The sequence below is a fragment of the Lithobates pipiens genome, unplaced genomic scaffold (assembly GCF_037356315.1).
Source record: "Lithobates pipiens isolate NorthernLeopardFrog02 unplaced genomic scaffold, aLitPip1_a1.2 Scaffold_27, whole genome shotgun sequence".
In the NCBI taxonomy this organism is placed as follows: domain Eukaryota; kingdom Metazoa; phylum Chordata; class Amphibia; order Anura; family Ranidae; genus Lithobates; species Lithobates pipiens.
In genome coordinates, this window is record NW_027507788.1 from 125,512,207 (window position 1) to 125,516,181 (window position 3,975).

At 39.9% G+C, this 3,975-nt stretch overlaps 1 long non-coding RNA gene across 1 annotated transcript; it reads left to right on the forward strand.

Moving 5' to 3' along the window:
- Positions 1-1,963: 1,963 nt before the first annotated feature.
- On the forward strand, positions 1,964-3,097 carry LOC143933220 (uncharacterized). Its single transcript, XR_013263055.1, has 3 exons — positions 1,964-2,063; positions 2,646-2,824; positions 2,920-3,097. It is a non-coding gene; the product is annotated as an uncharacterized LOC143933220 (long non-coding RNA).
- Positions 3,098-3,975: the final 878 nt, after the last annotated feature.

The following is a 3,975-nucleotide window of genomic DNA, read 5'->3' on the forward strand; positions in this document are numbered from 1 at the left end:
TTCATCCCCTCCCATTCCCTCTAGACATGTGCACTGCCGAAAAAAGAATGAAAATTAAAAAAATCCCCAAACTTTAAATAATAACTAACTAACTAATAATAACTAACTATTAAATTATAGGTATTAGAATTTCCTTTCAAATTTGACTGTTAGTGAATGTAATGAATACAAATTTATCTGAAGTTATGAATTAACCGAAATAAAGAATACCGCATCTAAACAAATGAAACAGAACAAAATAATAATAAATAATAATAATACGTTTTTATTAGTACTATTATTATTTTTATTTCTTATTATTAATTTGGAGACAAAGGAAAAGGTCTGGTGTCCCCAGTGACACACTTCCATCCCTGTAATATATAACAAACAACAAAGGATTCGCCCTGGGACTTTAAATGAAGTGGGTACTGTTTCCGCCAGTAAACATAACAGTAGTAAATATAATATAAGGTTTATTCAAGTACAATTGTTTACATGGATAAATAACATCAACGGTTGCCAATATAAAATATATAAACAAGGAGTATTGGTACATAAATGTAGAAGTAGTACATGGTACACGGGCATCATACTACCCGACCAGTTTCGTGAGATCCAGCTCGCTCTTCAGGGGTGGATGTGTGTAACAATGTACCCAGGATGAACAAAAATATATATGTTTGGCAATATAGCACAGTATTAGTTATAACAGCGCAGGGTAGGAGGGGTTGTAGGCCCCCCCATACTTACCACTGAGCTTGGCCATGGCTCCAGGTGTGCAGCCTCGAGACGGCAGCAGCGTATGCCTCCCCTGGGAGCTGAGGGGGCAGGATCAAATGGGACCCCAACCAGGGCCAAACGGAGAGCAGGCATGGCAAAGGTGTAGTGATGTATCCCTAGGGTCCTCATTGGTCGATAAAACGTATAGGCTGTGAACATAAGTATGTTTGTCAGGCATCTGAAGTAGTAGAGTAAAATCAATAGATATTGGTATAAAGATATGTATGCATGTATGCATGAATGAAAGGCCTGAGCCAAAAGTTGTAGGGCCATGAAGATGGTTAGAAACCTAGGACAACAGAGGGGTACTACCAGGTGACAAAGAGGGGGGAAAGAGGTGAACTACAATTGTGTGGGTAATGATGTATCCCTAGGAACCTCATTAGTCAATAAAGCGTATAAGCTATAAACAAATATATTTATCAGGCATCTAAAGTAGTAAAGTAAGATCAATGAGTATAGGCATAAAGATATGTATAGCCAAGTAAAGCCTGAATCAAGGATGGTAGGGACATGGAGATGGTGGAAACCATAGGGTAGCAACGGGGTACTGGCAGGTGACAAGGTAAGAAAAGAAAAAAAGAAAGATGGACTCGTGTGGAAAAATCATCAGTATCCAAGAAAAATATAAATAAATAAATAAGAATAAGTGCTCGTAAGATAAACAATGTGTGAGATATGCAAGTGTGCCTAAATAAGGTAAGTATCAAAAAGGTGAATATGGTAGGTACCTGAGTCAGGTGAATATCCTAAGTATAAAAGTAATGAGACACAGCAAGCAATCTCCACAGCTGTGTGTGTCCTCAGTGAAGAGTGAAATGAAATGCAAGCCATGCCTGACCTCCAATTTAACCCCCGGAAGGCCCCAACAGACTCCGCCCCCAACACCATGTGTGGATGGCTGACATGTGAGTGCAGGAGGCACCCACTGTCATAGGAAGGCAAGCAAATGCAAGCGTACCCCCATTCCATCTGATGATATAGTGCGTCCAGCTATGCCGACGTCTGCAAAATCGCGATTTTGCAGACGTCGGCATAGCTGGACGCACTATATCATCAGATGGAATGGGGGTACGCTTGCATTTGCTTGCCTTCCTATGACAGTGGGTGCCTCCTGCACTCACATGTCAGCCATCCACACATGGTGTTGGGGGCGGAGTCTGTTGGGGCCTTCCGGGGGTTAAATTGGAGGTCAGGCATGGCTTGGATTTCATTTCACTCTTCACTGAGGACACACACAGCTGTGGAGATTGCTTGCTGTGTCTCATTACTTTTATACTTAGGATATTCACCTGACTCAGGTACCTACCATATTCACCTTTTTGATACTTACCTTATTTAGGCACACTTGCATATCTCACACATTGTTTATCTTACGAGCACTTATTCTTATTTATTTATTTATATTTTTCTTGGATACTGATGATTTTTCCACACGAGTCCATCTTTCTTTTTTTCTTTTCTTACCTTGTCACCTGCCAGTACCCCCTTGCTACCCTATGGTTTCCACCATCTCCATGTCCCTACCATCCTTGATTCAGGCTTTACTTGGCTATACATATCTTTATGCCTATACTCATTGATCTTACTTTACTACTTTAGATGCCTGATAAATATATTTGCTTATAGCTTATACGCTTTATGGACTAATGAGGTTCCTAGGGATACATCACTACCCACACAATTGTAGTTCACCTCTTTCCCCCCTCTTTGTCACCTGGTAGTACCCCTCTGTTGTCCTAGGTTTCTAACCATCTTCATGGCCCTACAACTTTTGGCTCAGGCCTTTCATTCATGCATACATGCATACATATCTTTATACCAATATCTATTGATTTTACTCTACTACTTCAGATGCCTGACAAACATACTTATGTTCACAGCCTATACGTTTTATCGACCAATGAGGACCCTAGGGATACATCACTACACCTTTGCCATGCCTGCTCTCCGTTTGGCCCTGGTTGGGGTCCCATTTGATCCTGCCCCCTCAGCTCCCAGGGGAGGCATACGCTGCTGCCGTCTCGAGGCTGCACACCTGGAGCCATGGCCAAGCTCAGTGGTAAGTATGGGGGGGCCTACAACCCCTCCTACCCTGCGCTGTTATAACTAATACTGTGCTATATTGCCGAACATATATATTTTTGTTCATCCTAGGTACATTGTTACACACATCCACCCCTGAAGAGCGAGCTGGATCTCACGAAACTAGTCGGGTAGTATGATGCCCGTGTACCATGTACTACTTCTACATTTATGTACCAATACTCCTTGTTTATATATTTTATATTGGCAACCGTTGATGTTATTTATCCATGTAAACAATTGTACTTGAATAAACCTTTATATTATATTTACTACTGTTATGTTTACTGGCGGAAACAGTACCCACTTCATTTAAATTCCAGGGCGAATCCTTTGTTTGTTATATATTACAGGGATGGAAGTATGTCACTGGGGACACCAGACCTTTTCCTTTGTCTCCAAATTAATAATAAGAAATAAAAATAATAATAGTACTAATAAAAACGTATTATTATTATTTATTATTATTTTGTTCTGTTTCATTTGTTTAGATGCGGTATTCTTTATTTCGGTTAATTCATAACTTCAGATAAATTTGTATTCATTACATTCACTAACAGTCAAATTTGAAAGGAAATTCTAATACCTATAATTTAATAGTTAGTTATTATTAGTTAGTTAGTTATTATTTAAAATTTGGGGATTTTTTTAATTTTCATTCTTTTTTTGGCAGTGCACATGTCTAGAGGGAATGGGAGGGGATGAAGGTATTAAGAAGAGGAGAGGAGGGAAGGGGAGATGTGTGTTGAAAAATAAGGGAGTAAGGAGAACGGGGAGGGGAATGGTAGAATAAAGGAACAGGGGGAGGTAAGTTAGGGAAGTGGTGAGGGTACATGGAGAAGGGGAGTAGTGAATGGAGAGGAAGGGGCTACCTAGGTTCTTATTCCAGCATAAAGGCTAAGCATTGCTTTGTAGTAGAAGGTAAAGAAATATCTATATGTAATTGTTCATGGCCTATATCTAACTGCAAGTAGAGGAGGTGGGTCTCCATTCAGGTAGTAACTATTGAGGAATTCTGGTTTGTCATCATTATAGGTGAGACATAACAGGTCTGAAGCAGAGTATCCTGAAGAAAAAAAAAAGAGAGAAAAAAAAAAAAGAAAGGGTTCATGATGTCTACCTGGACAC